Here is a 19,526-nt window from a genome sequence, read left to right as displayed (position 1 = left end):
AGCTGTTAAGAATGTTTGTTCGATTTTCAAATCGTTAGTGGGGTCAATCAGCATTTGTTTTAATTGCAGTGACAAGCAATTTAAAAAAGCAGAATAAAAACATTTTCTTGGATTAACACATTTTTAACGGTACATGTAGTTTTAGTTTGGGAAAGTCTATTCCTCCCAAAATCGAATGTCAAAAGAAAGTATTCGAATGACATTCATCCAGAATGTTCATACGATCGTTTGATCAAAAATCTACTATTGTATACCCAGTACAGGTCTTGGACATGTGGGTTTTACTGCTGCCTTTCAAGACGTTTGGACACTGACTCTAAGCCAGCCATTGTATAACCCCACCTCCACAGGTCATGCCTTTGCTAGTGTCCTACTGTATGTATAAGGCTGGATGTATTTTCCTTATCTCTGCTGTGGCATTCTAAATACATTAAATAATATAATTGTAATGTTTCTCCTCTAAAGGTATGTATTATTTTTCATTGGTAACTTCAAGCATTACCTCACATAAGCTACCCGAGTTAGTCTCTTCAAAGCAGCTATCAGTGTATCCTCAGCAACATCTTTGGAGTACCAAGACCCTGCTGGACAGGAGATTTCAGGGCTAGCATTAAATGTGACCTGTGGGCACTGGGCTCTGCTTTCTAATGCTTTCCAAACCTTTCTGTGCTTTGTTAGTTAGCCGCATAGGGCTTTCCAGGTCCAGAGTAGTGGCACAGCCCTTTGTGTGACCCAGTCTCTGAAGACTCACCCTGTGAGTAAGCCCATAGATGGGGCGAAGATAGCTGGAAACTCGATTTTCAGGCACTTGCTCTACACCGTTGTCCTTTCCAGACCCGTGGATACAGTGTCAGTAAGCCGCAGAATGTTTTCTCCAAACCCAGAGCAATGGCACAGACTATGAAGTGACCCAATCTCTGACGATTTGCTTTGTGTATAAGCCTATAGACATAGTAAAGATTGACATGGTAAGTCACCTTTGGCCGGTGCTTTTGGTGTTTCCAGTCCTTGTGTGCCGTGTCAATTACTCACAGAGTTTTTTTTTCTGAATCCACAGCAGTGGCACAGCTGGTATGACTCAGTCTCTGTTGTCTAAATTTGTGACTAAACTGTCTAGACTGAAGACTATACATTTGGAAGTCCTACCTGCACCTTACCTATTTAGTAATTTGTGAGTTAGACTGGTTTGTGTCCTTCATTCACTGATCTCTGCATACATCCATTATTAGCCTTTAACTCAGTAACTGCTTTAGCTGAGCAACATAATTGTTGGTCTAAGTTACTTTTCTGTTGGTAAGTTCATTCCATTTTGCTTAAGGTGGATGATCTATTCTTCTCCACATTGTTACTTAAGGTTTCACATTTCTTTGGGTTCTTTCTAGGATTATCTTCGATGATCTGGAATATCAGGTTGATCCTTGTTATCATTTCTTTGCAAAGTCCTTTTACATGTTCTTCTCCACCAAACCTTATTTCAGGCATTACCTCTAATAAGATTTCACATCTCTTGGTTTTCTTATTGGTTTCACCCACCCCTCAGCCACACTGCTTTTGGACATTCCACATGTCCAAGATTTACTACAGTGATGTGTCCCTCAATGGACAATAAAGAAAATAAGATTTTTGTACTTACATAAATTCATTTTTTTTTTAAGGTATTTGGGGGAAATTGGTTCTGCCTAGCTGTGTAATGGTTATATGTACTGCTTGCTCACAAAACTGAGGAATAATGGTTGTAGGCAGGGTTGGCTTAACATTTTTAATGTTTTTTGCCAGTGAACGGTAAAACAGTTGAGAATGGTATTTTTCAAGTGCAGTTGCTGTAGATCTGAGGGGGACATGCAAGGGAAATAAAAAACAGTATTTTAGCTTGTATATGATTGGATGATAAAATCAGCAGAGCTTCCTCTCATTTCAGATCTTCCTCTCAGATCTACAGCGACTGCACTCCCAAGTGCACTTGCAGTACACTTGTAGTGGTGGAATTCGCACATATGTGAACCATCAATGCGATTCCAGAACGATTTACATTGAAGTTTATGGAGCTGAATTTGCATCGCACACGGATCAAACTCACACAGGACCCTTTTTGCACGCAGCTTAGATTCGCACCGCACTGATGTGAACGGCACAAATGTAAAACAATGTTATTTAAATGACTTGCAAATTTGAGCGATCGCAACGGTTCAAATTCGCAAAAGAATTCGCAGCAGTGTGAACCCAGCCTGACACTTATGAATTGCTTGTAACTATACTTCAGTATAACATAGTAACATCTGACAAAAAGATCTAAAATCACTGAAGCAGCAGACTTTAGGAAAAGTAATATTTGTTTCATTCTCAAAACATTTGGTCACAGTTGTACATGCAAATCTGCGCATTCAAATGCACCCAAATACATTTAACAAACGCTTGAAATTATGTCCAAAAATACAGATGTTCGAACATCAGTACCGTGTTGTGCAAGAAACCTAAAATAGTTTACTGCATGTCACAAACGGTGAAGAAATAGTATGGATTGTATCAAGATCAATTTATCTTGCATGTTATCAGTACAAATCTGAAAATAATTGTTTTAATTAATAGGCTAAACAAACATATTCCCATATTATTATTTTTTTTGGGGGGGGGGATGTGTAGAATGAATGAAGGGGTGAGAGGGAATAACAACCAAATCCTGGGAAAATAAGGCCTCTTTCACACGGGACGGATCCGTGAAGATCCGCCCCGTGAACCTCCGCTTGCTCAGCGGGGATTGCTCCGTTGATCACTGTGCAGAGACCGCCCTGTCAGATCTCCGCTCTCCCCTATCTGTCCGTGTTCATCCGATCCACAGACGGATGGAAAAATAGGGTTTTCCTCCGTCTGCAGAATCGGAGGATTACGCAACCGGGCGAGATCGGGTGTCACCCGCAATCTCATAGGGACCAATGTATGTCCCTTTTTCATCCGTACACGGATGGATAAAAAAGCGGACATACGGTCCGCCTGTGGGAAAGAGCCCAAAGGGAAATAAGTCCCACGACTCAAAATTAAGATTCCAAGCGAGGAAAACAGGAAAATTGTAAAGTTATAAGAAAAGATATTTGAATGTATAGATATATGTAATTAGAAATGTACTTGTAAAATGTGTATAAAATTAAATAAAAAGAGATTGAATACAAACATATTGAGTTCTATATACACATAGATTACAGAATTTATTTTCTGAATTGGGTATATGATACCTTAAATATGTCAGTAAAATACATCAAACTAAGTTTTACATAATTTGCTATATATAAAAAACACAAAAACATAGTAATGGTTTACAAGGCCAGTCTCAGCTACTGTTACCACACAAGGAGACAGGAAAATGAGTCGCCAGAGGATGCTGGCATCATTCCGCTAGACGTGATTGCTGGTGTCCCCTGATCCCCCAGTATTGGCTCCTGGCCAAAACCACAGAGAACTAATGAAACGGAAAGTGGATGGAGCTACAGTAAGCAACTCTAAATTCACATCATATGTTCTTCATGAGACTTAGTCATTACAGCTACTGAGGAACTACAGGCACAAGCAGGACTTATTAGATACATTGTGCCTTCCCTATATCACAGCAAATAATTTGGAAAAACTTGAATTCAGAATGAGTTTACATAAAAAAAAATGTTTACATTTGCTAGGAGTTCACAACTGAACAGAGGAGTTACACTTCAGAACCAGGCAGAACACCACAACAAAAATGCTGTGTGGCAACTGGGGTGCACTGGCAGCCCATTTTATATGAATGGGCTGCCCTAATGCAAAGAATGTAGGGGTCCTCAACATCATGGAAGAGATGTTGACAGTATTCTCAAAATAAAATGAGATAAAGAAAAGTGTTTGTATTACACAGGTTTTCTAATTTGTCACAATCTCAACCCACATGTATCTCATCCATGTTTAAGTTTTAGTGAAAATAGACCTATGGCCCTGGAACCTAAGTCAATGGCATCCATTTATTTAAACAATCACCAAGGTATTTTTTAGTGATGAATCAGAATTCATATTTACTTCTTTAAATTGCTCTAAACCTGGGGTTCCTAATCATGGCTATCCATATCCCTTGGGAGTATGGAATCAAACGATGGGACAATATGCCTGGATTTATAAATGATTTGAAAAGAGTATTTAAACAAAATTTTCTGAATAATTTAACCTGAAATTAAAAGTTTCTCAGCACTACTGAACTCCCATTCAAAGTAGAAAAATCGATTTAACTGATGACACAGGAGTTACATTGTCAGTAACTAAACCTTGACCTTGATTGAGTGAAAACACCCATAGAATACAAGTGGATCAATCACTCATCTTTCTTGTATGAGAGCCACAGCTCTAGTAGTATCTGCTGTATACAAATGTATGAATGTTACATAACACAGAACTGACCAGAGGTAACTTTTTCTTTCCGTAACCCCTTCCCACTCAGTCCCAACATCATTTTAAATGGGTCTCTATGCCTAGGGGCAGAATGTACTTCCCGATAATGTGACCACTGTGGTTGACTGCCAGTAACTTACTGAATACCCCCCATCTGTTGCTTTATTTTAGGCTGCCGGTTCACACATCTCCGGGGCGGCCGTGGAGCGGATTGCACAGGGGTCCTGTGCTTCTTTGGCTCCATTTCAGGTTCGAATTTGTCCCTGAAACAGAGAACAGGGACACACCGGACCCCTGCTGTGAGTGTGAACCCAGCCTTAAAGTGACACTAAACTCTGGTTAAAAAAAAATATATTCAAGTATGTATTTCTAATATCAAATATGAGGCTGCTTATAGGCAAAACTCTAGCGCTACCTGACAGTGCAAAAGCTTGCTCACGCCTTCCTGCCTCCTGTGCATTCCTATTGGCCAATGAAGAAACACATTATATTGATAGGCCAATAAGAAAGTGTGGAGCAGTAATAGAGAGACAAGCTCTGACACTACCCAAAAGTATCAGCATTTTTCCTGCCAGAGCGGCCCAGAATTCAGCCGTATCTAAAAGCTCTTTGAGGCTACTGTAAGTGTGTACAGGCACCACTAAGGTTTCAAAGTAATGCTTTTTTGCTTTGACATAGCAGACGATGGAAAAGTTTGATGTCGTCCATTGACATAGTTTAGGCCTTCCCAGACAGGGACTATTTACTAAATATAAGCATTTTATTATTCAGAAGCCACAACTATTCTCTCGGAGGGTATGCATTCTTTTAAATTCTTTCACATGGCTAAATTCCCAAACGTTAACATTACACACTGCAGAGACAAGAGAGGAAACTGTGGGGAAAAAAAACATAATCAGCGTTGCATTATTTTGTGACCTCGAGTGGGTTAACTGTCTGGTTTTTTTCTGTCTCTGCTTCATTACAGGAAAAGGATTTCCCACGGAAACCATCTTCCTATGGCAGATTTAACACTTCAGCAAGCTAGCAGGAGCACAGAACAAGCATTTCTCTTCAGCACTGCCTGGGTTCAAATCTATACAGCCTTCCAAAATAACCTTGTTTTTCTTGTGAATGAAAAATGGTAATGCAGAGCATTCCAAATACTGTATATGCTTGGGACTTATAATATAATTTATATATGTGAACCCGATCGCTAAAATCGTAAACAAGCTATGTAAGTGACCCTGTCGAGGGGGGAAAAAAACGAGAACTGCTCTTCCCCGTGGAAGAAGGTTTATGCTTGCCTGTCTGGTGGCTGGTTTGCAGAAACTTTGTTGTCATGAAGCGCTAAATCAAATAGCAACTAAGGCCTCGTACACACGATCAGTCCATCCGATGAGAACGGTCTGAAGGACCGTTGTCATAGGTTAACCGATGAAGCTGACTGATGGTCTGTCGCGCCTACACACCATCGGTTAAATAACCGATTGTGTCAGAACGCGGTGACGTAAAACACAACGACGTGCTGAAAAAAATTAAGTTCAATGCTTCCAAGCATGCGTCGACTTGATTCTGAGCATGCGTGGATTTTTAACCGATGGTCGTGCCTACTAACGATCGATTTTGACCTATCGGTTAGGAATCCATCGGTTAAATTTAAAGAAAGTTGGCGTTTTTTTAACCGATGGTTAAATAACCTATGGGGCCCACACACGATTGGTTTTGACCGATGAAAACGGTCCATCAGACCGTTGTCCTCTGGTTAACTTATTGTGTGTACGAGGCCTAATAGTCACTGCAGGCCACAGTAGTGACACAGGGGTAGTTTGGGGCAACCACAGAGGTCTGTGGGAGACAAGCTCTTTGGCACACCTTGAAGTATCAGATAGTATTGGTGTCAAGAGTTCTGCAAGAGGAGCAATTTTAATTTTGCAAACTATATAAACAAAAAAGTGCTGCCAAAAAGTGTAATGAAACTAAAAATGCCAATCTAAATTGATTAAACAGCTGCTGCAATCACTGGTTGTGTGTTGTTCACAAAAAATTGTAAATATAAAATAAAAAGTATATATGCCAATGTATACAATGAATGAATACTGTGTAAACATCAAAAAGTGAATAAAGTGAAACTCATTATTAAAGGATTGATGTTCCTACATAAATCCAATATTATCCAGTAGAGCTGCACGATTAATCGTTACAAAAAGCACTGAAAGAGAGATAAAAAGAAACATTGTATCTTTCTGTTCATTTACAGATCAAAGGGATGACCTTTAGTCTGCAAATTAAGTCAGTTTAAAGCAGAGTTCCACTCCCCAAACACTTTTTTTTGTTTTTTTTAAACACTGCTCTACTACATTTTTCCAAACAGGTACATTACCCTCTAGTGTTGCACTTTTACTTTCTTTAACCACTTGCTTACTGGGCACATATACCCCCTTCCTGCCCAGGCGAAAATTTCAGCTTCCTGCACTGCGTCGCTTTAACTGACAGATATGGTTCCCCTCTTGACTGCGCAATCTGAGCCAACGGAAATCACCAAACCTAAGCAGCTGTAGCAAGAGGTCCAGGGCGACGTGGAATTTGCTGTAAGTGGCAAATTCCACGTCGCTCGGCCTCCTGGCTCTTTTTTTAACATCCTCCAATCCACAGGGATGTTAAGGAATGAGCCTGGATGCCGCCCGAGGTTCGGAGATTTCCATGGGCTTTGTCTGCGCCTGCGCAGTCAAGCAGGGAACCATATCGATAGGGGAACTAGATCGACAAGACACCGGCATTATCCACTGTTTTCATCATCAGGAAACCTGCTTGTAGAGATGTCATGCAGCCATTGCTGTAGAGAGGAAGTTCACTCTACTATGTACTGGGTCAGCTACCCAATGCAAAGGGTAGAGGTGTAGACATAGCATTGGAAGTAAAATTGCTAAACCAGGAAGATTAGTTGCTTACAATGTATAATATAGATAAAACAGAAGGTTTGCCTCCAACACAAATTACTTTAAAAGCCATTTGTAAACTACCAGATCAAATGTAAAAAAAAAAATTACATATATTAATTCTGGCCTCAAACTCTTCTGGAAGGGATGGGTGATGTCACCATGCCCTCCTGCAGAGATAAAAGCTTGAAAATCCCGGGGGAATGCACTCTAGCCCATTGTAAACGTGCATTCCTGTGGGTTTTTTGAGCGTCCAGCTATCCCAGGAGCCAGCAGTGAGGCAAAGTGACATCACTCCTGCTTCCTGGAAGCATCTGAGGCCGGAGCAAAGGTAATTTTTTTCTGAACAATCTCTTTTGTTTAAAAATGTTTTTTTTTTTTAAGTTATTTGTGTTAGGGAGGCAGGGGGCTTGCAGAAAAGAAGACCTTCTGTTTGGAGCATCTGCTTTAATTGGGGCTACATGAGTTACCCATCCGCACAGTGTGGACAATGTGTCAATCACAAATTTGGCTGTACAGAGTTATAAATCCTTAGACAGTAAGACCTGCAAACATACATGTATCTCAAGTGTGCATTTAGCTTTTTCCCCGAATTCTTCTTTAAAGGACAACTTCATTCAAGTCAAAGAGTTAAATACTTATAGGCCATTGGCATCGATATTCAGGATGTACGAATGTAAAATAAAAGTAACTAATTTAGCTAGATTGTATCTGAAATTCAAGTGTTTAATAGCTACTGTAAAACTATCCCAGGAAATTAGATTGTGCAAAATTAATCACGAGTAGTTTTAAGAAAGTGATGAAACTGTGTTTTTGGGCCTCATTTGGCATACTTTTTGCCTAGTTTGGAGCAGCATTGTTCTCTAAATGTAGCCATCTCTGTCCTAATTACATGCAAGTCATGATTCAACAGTCTGGGAGCACAGGGCGATACCAGTTATGATGGGAGGACCCCTTTCCTACAGGGCTAATCTTCCAATCACCACTGCAATGTGCTTACAACATGCACGATATCATCACATGGGAAATGTATGAGCATGGGAACTCGGTCCTTTATCAAAGGAAAGCCTAGTTCCAGAGGTGAAGTCTTTACAACAGCTGAGACTGAAGTTCCATCATCACCAAAAAGGAGCCTAGTGCAGCAGCTTTTGTAATCTGTTTTTATAAAAATACATGTAGAGTGGATAGAAAAAGTCTACACAATGTCAGGTTTCTGTGATGTAAAAAAATGAGACAAAGATAAATCATTTCAGAACTTTTTCCACCCTTATGGTGACCTATAAAATGTACAACTCAGTTGAACAACAAACTGAAATCTTTTAGGTGGAGGGAAGTAAAACTAAAAAAATAAAAACATATGGTTGCATAAGTGTGCACACCCTTAAACTAATACTTTGTTGAAGCCAGTGTTAATTTTGTTGACTAAAACAATTAAAACATTTTAAATTAATACTATTTTAGTCTACTAATATACGACTAAAACTAAAACTATTGAGATGACTAAAATACGACTAAAACTAAAATTCTATTTTAGTCAAAAGACTAAGACTAAAAACTAAACTTAAATTTCACTTCAAAATTAACACTGGTCTGTAGTGCATGTTCATACCTCAATACCATAAATAATAACATATTAGATTTTTCACTCCAGCGGTATATAAATGAGTTTTGAAATTGTATAGAAATGTTAAAGCGGTAGTTCCCCCTCCAAAAAAATTTTACCCTTAGATTGATGCTCATTTTCAGGGGAATCGGCTAGTTGTTTTAAAATCGACGCTGTACTTACCGTTGTAGAGAGCGATCTTCTCCGCCGCTTCAGGGTATGGTGTTCGGGTATGGGCGTTCCTTCTTGATTGACAGTCTTCCGACAGGCTTCCGACGGTCGCATCCATCGCGTCATGAGTAGCCGAAAGAAGCCGAACGTTGGCGCGGCTCTATACGGCGCCTGCGCACCGACGTTCGGCTACTTTCGGAAAATCGTGACGCGATAGATGCGACCGTCGGAAGCCTGTCGGAAGCCTGTCAATCAAGAAGGAACGCTCACTCCCGCAGCCCATACCCGGAAGCGGCAGAGAAGATCGCTCTCTACAACGGTAAGTACAGCTTCGATTTTTAAAACAACTAGCCGATTCCCCTAGACAAAATGAGCATCAATCTAAGGGTAAAACATTTTTGGAGGGGGAACTATCGCTTTAACTAATGCATTACAATTTAATTACACCCATTAGATTTTAGACTAAAGTCTACTAAAATGTACTGGAGATTTAGTTGACTATATACGACTAAAACTAAAACAATTGCAGAAGACTAAAATTGGACTAAAACTAAAATGACATTTCAGTCCTAAGACTAAACCCTTAATCAAAATTAACACTGGTTGAAGCACCTTCTGTTTGTTTTTTACAGCACTCAGTCTTTTTTGGGTATGAGTCTATCAGCATGGCACATCTTGAATTGGCGAAGTTTGCCCACTCTTCTTTGCAAAAACACTCCCAATCTGTCAGATTGCGAGGGCATCTCCTGTGCACAGCCCTCTTCAGATCACCAGATCGATTTTCAATTGGATTCAGGTCTGGGCTCTCATTCGAAAACTTTAATCTTCTGGTGAAGCAATTACTTTATTGATTTGGATGTATGCTTTGGGTCGTGGTCATGCTGAAAAAATAAGTTCCTCTTCATGCTCAGCTTTCTAGCAGAAACCTGAAGGTTTTGTGTCAATATTGACTGGTATTTGGAACTGTGCATAAATCCATTTACCTTGACTAAGGTCCCTGTTCCAGCTGAAGAAAAACAGCTCCAATGCATGACGCTGCCACCACCATGCTTCACGGTGGGTATGGTGTTATTTTGGTGATGTGCAGTGTTGTTTTTGCGCCAAACATATCTTTTGAAATTATGGCCAAAAAGGTCAACCTTGGTTTCATCACACCATAACACATTTTCCCACGTGCTTCAGATGTGTTTTTGCAAAATTTCGGGCTTGGATGTTTTTCGTCGTAAAAAAAGGCATCCATCTTGCCACTCTACCCCATAGCCCAGACCTATGAAGAATACGGGAGATTGCTGTCACATGTACCACACAGCTAGTACTTGCCAGATATTTCTGCAGCTCCTTTAATGTTGCTGAAGGCCTTTTGGCAGCATCCCTGACCAGTTTTCTTCTCATCAACTTTGGAGGGACATCCTGTTCTTGGTAATGTCACTGTTGTGCCATATATTTTCCACTTTATGATGACTGTCTTCACGATGTTCCATAGTATATCTAATGCCTTGGAAATTCTTTCATACCCTTCTCCTGACTAATACCTTTTAACAATGAGATCCCTCTGATGCTTTGGAAGCTCTTCTCTGCAGACCATGGCTTTTGCTGTAGGATGCGACTAAGAAAATGTCAGGAAAGACCTACCAGAAAAGCTGAACTTTATTTTTGGCTAATCAGAGGCACTTTAAATGATAGTAGGTGTGTACTGACTCCTATTTTAACATGAGTTTCAACCACATTATTTTATGTTTTTATTTTTACTCCCCCCCCCCCCATCACAGAAACCTGACATTTTAACAGGGGTGTGTAGACTTGTTATGTCCACTGTAGAGTTTTCAGCCACATTATTTTATTTTTACTCCCCCCCTAAAAGATTTCATTTTTTTGTTTTTGTTTTTAATTGAGTAGTACAGTTAATAGATCACAATAAAGGTGGAAAAAGTTCTGAAATTATTTATCTTTGTCTCATTTTTTTACATCACAGAAACCTGACATTTTAACAGGAGTGTGTAGACTTTTTATATCCACTGTAGATTTTTATTTTTATTTTTTCAAAAAGTTTTTCCAGTTTGCCTCATTTTATAAAATATAAAGTTCTAATTCTAACAGGTGACAACATACTCTAGATTTTAAATTCTTAGACACTAATGGATTAGTACATGTGTAAATGAAGGTCTTTGGGGTTGAAGCTGCCATACTTCTAATCCACAGATTACTAAGAAGAGCACACCTTCTTAAATACACAGAGAACAATAAAATTGTTAAGAAGAGTATAAAAACATAATGTTGAGTGGAAAGCAGAAAAGGTAAAGACTGTCAAATTTCCATTAAAACATTTTCACAACAGAAAAAAAGGCAAATATTGATTGTAGAAAGCCATTTGACTTGCATTTCACTAAACATGCTATGTAAACATTGAGTCCATCACACCACCTACCACATTGTCACAATGAACTTTGCGTTTTTCACAAAAGAGCTAATTCTCAGCTTTTATTATGAGTTTATTTACTTCTCTTCTCCATTGACTACTGAAGTGTGGAATTCATAAAATACCAGGTCCTCATCAACAAACACTTAAAAGAGATGTTATAGAAGGAAAGGGCAGAAAACATCTACACTGACACACTTAGGCCTATCTATACAAGCAAATTATAAAAATACTCTAGGTTGCACGAACATGCAGTTTAACTGGTTGACATTTAATGCGTTATAATCTTACATTTGATCTGTATAGAATTTCTTTGTTCTAGGATTCAAAGACTGAATTTTTGAAAAAAAATTGGACAGTAAGGGCCTGTTCATGTGCTGGTGTGTGTTTGGGTCCAGTTCAGGTGCGAATTCAGGCAAAAATTCGGAACTGAATAGGTGTACAGACATGCACCAGACCCCAGGCACGAAGAACCCGTGTCCGCACATATGTGAACCCAGTCTACAACTTTATGAATGGAGTATTATGTATCTGTAACAGGATGTTGTTAGTCTCCATTGATGTAACAGGCTCAGAAACACATCTTTGAAAAAAATAACTGTTGCTTTCCAAAAAAAGGAAGGTAAGGGGCAAAGGACTAGTCACCAGTACTACCTGTGGTCTTCCCGATACTGGTTTTTGCCTTGTTCTGTATCCCTTTGTAAAGGCAATCTTCTTGGGAAGGCAGAGCCTCCAGAAAGGAGATCAATGAGCAGCACAGAAGTGGCATCACTCAATCTCATTCCAAATCACCTAAGACTAGCAGTCGGAGGCAGCAGTGCCCTAGATCTCAAACTGAAGATACACAAATATGAGGCTTTAGGCACCCTCACATACCAGGAAATGTGTAGATTGGAAACACCTGTTCATGTTACAACTGTCTAAGAGGGAAACTCCCCTCTCTTTGGGAGATGTCCTCTAGCTTCCTATTGCTTCTGTGGGACAGGATGTGAAGGTAAATCTCCTAAAAGGTATATAAACAGCAAAAAATAGGTCGACTGTGACTATAACCCTTTCCTAATCCATCCAATATTGGAAAAAGCATGTTTTTGGCTATACATACATTTTAACGGGCTGTTAAATATATGTACCCTGAAATAATCCTAGAACCCCCAAGAACTCTGCTACCCACATAAAAACATCTGGGCCTCTCCATAGGTTGTGGAGGCTCTGGCCTTTTATTATGTGATGTCAGATGTGGGAATGCCTATGTTCTGAGTTAAAAAAAAATATATATTTGCATATAAAGTTCTGAGAGCTCTGGTGGGCTGGCATATACAAATAGAGGAATGCACTGGCACCTTATGATACCTAAAGAAAGTGAAGCTATTGGTTCATATTTTTTTGGTACTTAAAGGGGTTGTAAAGGTTCGCTTCCTGAGGACGCAATATACCTTGTGAAACGCGTAGAGGCTGCTGACATCTACGGAACCACGTGCTGATCATGAGATAGGCATAGGGGGAATACGAGAGGAACGACTTTTATCCTTCACCTGTTTTGCATACACGGCTGGAGAAGCTTGGTGCCGGCATACGGGCACAACCAAATGTGAGTGCAATACTTATTTGTTTTTAAGAAACCAATACATTTTTTACGTACTACACCATGAGGGGCACTCCTCTTTTTTGGTGAGCCTTTGTAGGAGAAAAAAAAGAGACCCCACTAGTATATCCAAGGTACCTGGCAGTTGGTGGAAATACGTATAAGAGGAGTGGTTATCCTGGGAATGAACCAAAGGCATTCATTAAATGAGATCTGGTGAGTGGCCATTTCTAACGGTAACAGGAATATCACTGAACTGGTGAAATTTCGTTGTGTTTTAACATCTCACGGGAGAAGCATTCATATAAGCACTTGATTAGCATATTGGGACTTTAATGAGAAGAGGACCAATCTAGAAACCCTCTTATCTAATTGTCACATGTTCTTTTCCATATATACATTTTAAATTTCTTTGTGGTTACTATAATATTTGTTTGTTTTTGTGGTAGTGATTCTTTGAATCTGGCATAGGGGAACACATGCTTTATAAGAGCACTATTTAATAAGTGTATAGCATATATATGTATGTTTTTTTGCAATTTTTTCTGAGAAGAAAATCTGTATATAAGCACTTGGCACTGGCCACTTGGCACTCATTTATACATATTTATATTTATTCGGTGTATTGTCAAATGGAGGTGATATGTATTGGGGTTAATAATTAAAACTATTGCCCAGACGTAGGTGGCGATAGATGAAACACCAGGAGAGCGCAATTCACATACCACATTCATTTTTAAGGACTAGACACCATAGGTTGCCTTGCCCCTTCTCTTCTGATTGCAGCATAACCACTATTATAGAATAATTTCACTTGCGCCAGCAACACTTGTATCGCATAGATTAAGGCTTACCTGTTGGTGTTTGCAATATCTCTTAAACGTACATGGTTTAGGAGATATTAGCTGCAAAGAATGCGCAGTTGTTAATGGCGCATTCGCGCAGGCGCACTGAGAATGCCTGTTTTATCAATGGATAATGCCGGCTTTGACGGCTTCCATACACATTGCGCAGAGTGACATCATCGCCGCTCTGGCCATTTAGAGCGTCGGAGCGGCGATACCTGGAAGTAACCTTCTGGAGAGATGTCTGCGTCCGGAGGGGGAGACGAGGAAAGCTTCAGGGGCTTCGGTCTAAGGTAAGTAATGCATAATGAGCTAGTATGCTAGTCATACTACCTCATTATGGCTTTGTCTTGCAGGTTAATTTTTTTTTTTATATACATTTGGCTTTACAACCGCTTTAAGCTAGTGCATTGTTGGTTCACTTGACTTTTCCTTTGATTTCCCTTCTAAATGTTTTTTTTCTTTGTCTGAATTTCTCACTTCCTGTTTCTCCTCAGTAAGCTTGCCCCCATTATCCGAGCCATTCTGGCTGGGGGTTAGTCAGCCAGAACAGACACAGACACAGAAAACAAAGAAAAAAAACATTTAGAAAGGAATTCGAGGGAAAAGGTTAGTAAACCAACAATGCCCTAGCTTAAAGGAACCTATTTAGAAAATAAAAAACTAACCTTTACACCCCCTTTAAGGTTTAGTTATCTACATAATATCTAAATATTTTAACACTAATGCCAATGATTTTTACAGTTAACTTGCAAATGACCTTTACGGATAACCTTGGCAGCTAAAGTTGTTTCATAACAGTAAAATGAGGGATGCAGAATGTGCTGGGAGATTATTGCATGGAAGGAAATAATTTGTTTTCTCTGTATCACACAGCGCCTTCCTCTGCCACCTCTCTAATACTAAAGGATTCCTTTTCAATGACCTCAGTATCAAGGGGTGACATTTTCTACTTCATTAACTTTCACTAATAAAGATATCCATAAACAGGGTGTCCCGAAAAGTCTGGATCTATAGGCATCTAAATATTGGTAATTATCATATCCACCCCCATAAAATACATGGTGATAATTAACACAGACATATGGAATATTGTGAGCGGGAGTGAATGTTTTACAGTGAAGAAACCTCATTCCATTTCAATGGTAGTTCCAACATAGCATGTTACTGGGCTAAACATTCCATTTCAATGGTAGTTCCAACATAGCATGTTACTGGGCTAAACATTCCATTTCAATGGTAGTTCCAACATAGCATGTTACTGGGCTAAACATTCCATTTCAATGGTAGTTCCAACATAGCATGTTACTGGGCTAAACACAACTCAAACTGGGTGGCTGACAAATTATTTGGACCATATTTTTTGATTGTAATCTAACAGGGGAAACTTACCTCTGTATATTAGTCTGTTTTTGTTTTCTTGTCTCTCAATTAGATGACACTCCTTTATTAGTATGACAAACAATTCAGCAGGATGGTGCCCCATCACACTTTGCTATTGCTGCTGAGAAATTTTCACTTTTCCAAACAAGTGGATCAGTTGAATGGCATTCTGGGTCTAGAGACCTAACACAAACAAACTTTGGGCCAGATTCCCAAAAGAGATACGACGGCGTATTTCCTGATACGCCGTCGTATCTCTGAGATACGATTGTCGTATCTATGCGGCTGATTCATAGAATCAGGTTACGCATAGATAGCCCTAAGATCCGACAGGTGTAAGTGACTTACACCGTCGGATCTTAGGCTGCAATTCTAGGCCGGCCGCTAGGTGGCGATTCCATTGCGGTCGGCGTAGAATATGCAAATGACTAGTTACGCCGATTCACGAACGTCCGCTTTGCCCGTCGCTGTTAATTTACGTTGTTTCCGTAGAGATACGTCGCGTAAAACTAAAGCTGCCCTCTAGGTGGTCTAGCCAATGTTAAGTATGGCCGTCGTTCCCGCGTCGAAATTTGAAATTTCACGTCGTTTGCGTAAGTCGTCCGTGAATGGCGCTGGACGCCATTTACGTTAACGTCGAAACCAATGACGTCCTTGCGACGTCATTTAGCGCAATGCACGTCGGGAAATTTTAGGGACGGAGCATGCGCAGTACGTTCGGCGCGGGAACGCGCCCAATTTAAATGGCCCCCGCCCCATTTGAATTAGGCGGGCTTGCGCCGGGGCGGATTTACGCTACGCCGCCGCAAGTTTACAGGCAAGTGCTTTGTGAATCAAGCACTTACGCTAAAAACTTGCGGCGGTGTAACGTAAATGTAATACGTTACGCCGCCGCAGCATAGGGCGATTCTACCTGAATCTGGCCCTTTGTGTTAGGGTCATCTGAAGTCAGTATTTTATCAAACTTGGCACCAAAAGAAAGAATTCACCATTGCATATATCAAGATAAATTCTGCTACATAAAAAAATATAAATTTTTACTTATGGATGCAGACTTTTAAGACCCTAGAATTAGACTAGGGTCTTTATTACTGACAAACAATTAATGATTTTGCTGAATATTTACATATTGATTCAATTGGTGTGTGGAGAATTTCACTATTTAGTGTCTGCTACCCCTCTCTGCTGATCCCTCTACTGGCTTCCGCTTACCCAACTAATTAAATTCAAGATACTAACAGTAACTTACAAAGTCATCAACAACTCGGCCCCCAACTACATCACTAACCTAGTCAGAAAATACCAACCTAATCGCTCTCTTTCCTCCCAAGACCTCCTGCTCACTAGCTCCTTTGTCGCCTCCTCCATGTCTTTATGGACCTTGCTTTGTGCACTGGTATGCAGTCATGTTGGAAAAAGAAGGGTCAACCCCAAGCTGTTCCCACAAAGTTGGGAACATGAATTTGTCCAAAATGTCTTAGTATGCTGACACCTTAACCACTTCAGCCCCAGAAGAATTGGCTGCTCAATGACCAGGCCATTTTTTGCGGTTCGGCACTGCGTCGCTTTAACGGACAATTGCACGGTCGTGAGACCCTTTACCCAAACAAAATGTACATCCTTTTTTCCCACAAATAAAGCTTTCTTTTGGTGGTATCTGATTATCTCTGCGGTTTTTAATTTTTGCACTATAAATAAAAAAGCAATTTTTGGATTTTTTGCTGTAATAAATAGCCCCACACCATAATCCCCCCTCCACCGAATGATTTGGACCAGTGCACAAAGCAAGGGCCATAAAGACATGGATGAGTGAGTTTGGAGTGGAGAAACTTGGCTGTCCTGACCTTAACACAATAGAACACCTTTGGGATGAATTAGAGAGGAGACTGCAAGCCAGGCCTTCTTACCCACATCAGTGCCTAACCTCACAAATTCGCTTCTGGAAGAATGGCCAAACATTCCCATAGACACACTCCTAAACCTTGTGGACAGCCTTCCCAGAGGAGTTGAACCTATTATAGCTGCAAAGGGTGGACCAACTCAATATTGGAACCTACGAACTAAGACTGGGATGCCAATAAAGTTCATGTGGGTATAAAGGCAGGTGTCCCAATACTTTTGGCACATATATACACACACACACGTATGTATGTATGTATATATATATATATATATATATATATATATATATATATATATATATGTAAGTACACGTCTGTAACTGCATTCTGGCACATACCGAAAAAGCAAGTGTAAAATGAAGGTGACTACAAACTTGTGGTCTCTATTGTAACTAGCAGTTAAATAGTTATGACATTGTGCAAACTACACAAACAATACATTCTCACTGAAGTCAATGAGTTTGTAAAAAGTTGGCTTGGGTCAGTTAGGTCTATTCTTTCCTCTGAAGTCCTCTCGGTCCATTGTGCACAAACTTCCCTCCACGATGCCCATCCAATTACCATGTTTGTAATGTAGTTTAAAAGGTATATGTAACCCAGCCACAGTGCAAAGCATGATACTGAATTAATTAGCCCGACAGGTAATTTGTGTTAAGAGAACACATTTGAATGTAAATAAAAAATCATATTCATTACATTCACAGCAAAACGCATCTAGAGCAACCTTGGTAATGTAAACATTTTAACACTGTATGTCCTACCAAGATAACTGATCCAGAATAGCAATGTTTCATAAAGTAAACCATAAAGCCAAAAAAAAAAAAAAACTCCACTCTGTCACCCTAAAGCCTCGTACACACGATCGGATATTTGATAGAATCTAATCCGATGGACTTTTTCGACGGATATCCAATGAAGCTGACTTTCATCAGTCTTGCCTACACACCGTCAGTCAAAAATCCGAACATGCCAAAACGCGTTGATGTAAAACAGTACAACGTGCTGAAAAAAATGAAGTTCAATGCTTCCGAGCATCCGTCAACTTGATTCTGAGCATGCGTGGATTTTTGACTGATGGGACTTCCACACAGATGTTTTTTTCTATCGTTTTTTTTTTTTATCCATAGGAAAAATTTAAAACATGTTCTATTTTTTTTCACCGATGAAAAACAAACCGATGGGGCCCACACATGATCGTGTGTACAGGGCTTAAGGTTTTGTTTCCGTTATGGCCTGACTTTCCTTGATTTCACAGACAAGGAACTGTGAATTTTTGGAGAGACAGATAGTGAGGGCAAAACTAAAATTACAAGTTGTTATCAGAGCAAAAAATGGGGGAAAATCTATTAACAAGAACACCTGTTCTTATGAGAGGTTTTGGGTTTATGTATAAAGGCGTAATATATCACAACGGCTAAATTTGTGACTGTAGTGCATGTTTAAACCAAAAATAATAAACATGTTGTTACATTGTTAATTCAGGAGTATATAATGAGTTTGGCAATTATTATTATTATTTAGGTACTTAGGGCCAGATTCACAGACACATACGTTACTTTGCGGCGGCGTAACGTATCCCATTTACGTTACACCGCCGCAGGTTTACAGCGTAAGTGCCTGATTCACAAAGCTCTTACCTGTAAACTTGCGGCAGTGTAACGTAAATGCGCTCGGCGCAAGCCCGCCTAATTCAAATGGGGCGGGCACCATTTAAATTAGGGGCGTTCCAGCGCCGAACGTTCTGCGCATGCTCCGTTAGGAAATTTCCCGACGTGCATTGCGCGAAATTACGGCGCCCCGAAATTTTTTTTTAAATGCGACGTGCGTTACGGCGTTTCGTATTCCCGGACGTCTTACGCATAAAAAATAAATTTGAAATTTGACGCGGGAACGACAGCCATACTTTAACATGGCTGATCTAAAGATAAGCCATGTTAAAGCAGGTGTAACTTTGCGACGGGTAAAAACGACTAGCGACGACGTACGGGATTGCGACGAACGCTGCGGATCTTTGTGGATCGCCGTAACTAGTCATTTGCATATTCTACGCCGACCGCTATGGAATCGCCACCTAGCAGCCGGCCTAGAATTGCATCCTAAGATCTGACGGTGTAAGTCAAATACACCTGTCGGATCTTATGGCTATCTATGCGTAACTGATTCTATGAATCAGTCGCATAGTTAGGACGGGCGGATCACAGAGATACGACGGCGTATCAGGAGGTACGACGTCGTATCTCTTCTGTGAATCTGGCCCTTAGATAGCACTGTCAATTTACACAGCGCTTTACATATACAATGTGCAT

The 19,526-nt window shown here is 40.1% G+C and overlaps 1 protein-coding gene across 1 annotated transcript in view; it reads right to left on the bottom strand.

The window, feature by feature from the left end:
- Positions 1-19,526, bottom strand: part of FAM120B (family with sequence similarity 120B) — a 219,847-nt gene that overhangs the window by 124,541 nt on the left and 75,780 nt on the right. The gene's annotated exons all lie outside the window — the stretch shown is intronic.

The sequence above is a fragment of the Rana temporaria genome, chromosome 4 (assembly GCF_905171775.1).
Source record: "Rana temporaria chromosome 4, aRanTem1.1, whole genome shotgun sequence".
In the NCBI taxonomy this organism is placed as follows: Eukaryota; Metazoa; Chordata; class Amphibia; order Anura; family Ranidae; genus Rana; species Rana temporaria.
This window is presented reverse-complemented; position numbering and strand designations above follow the sequence as displayed.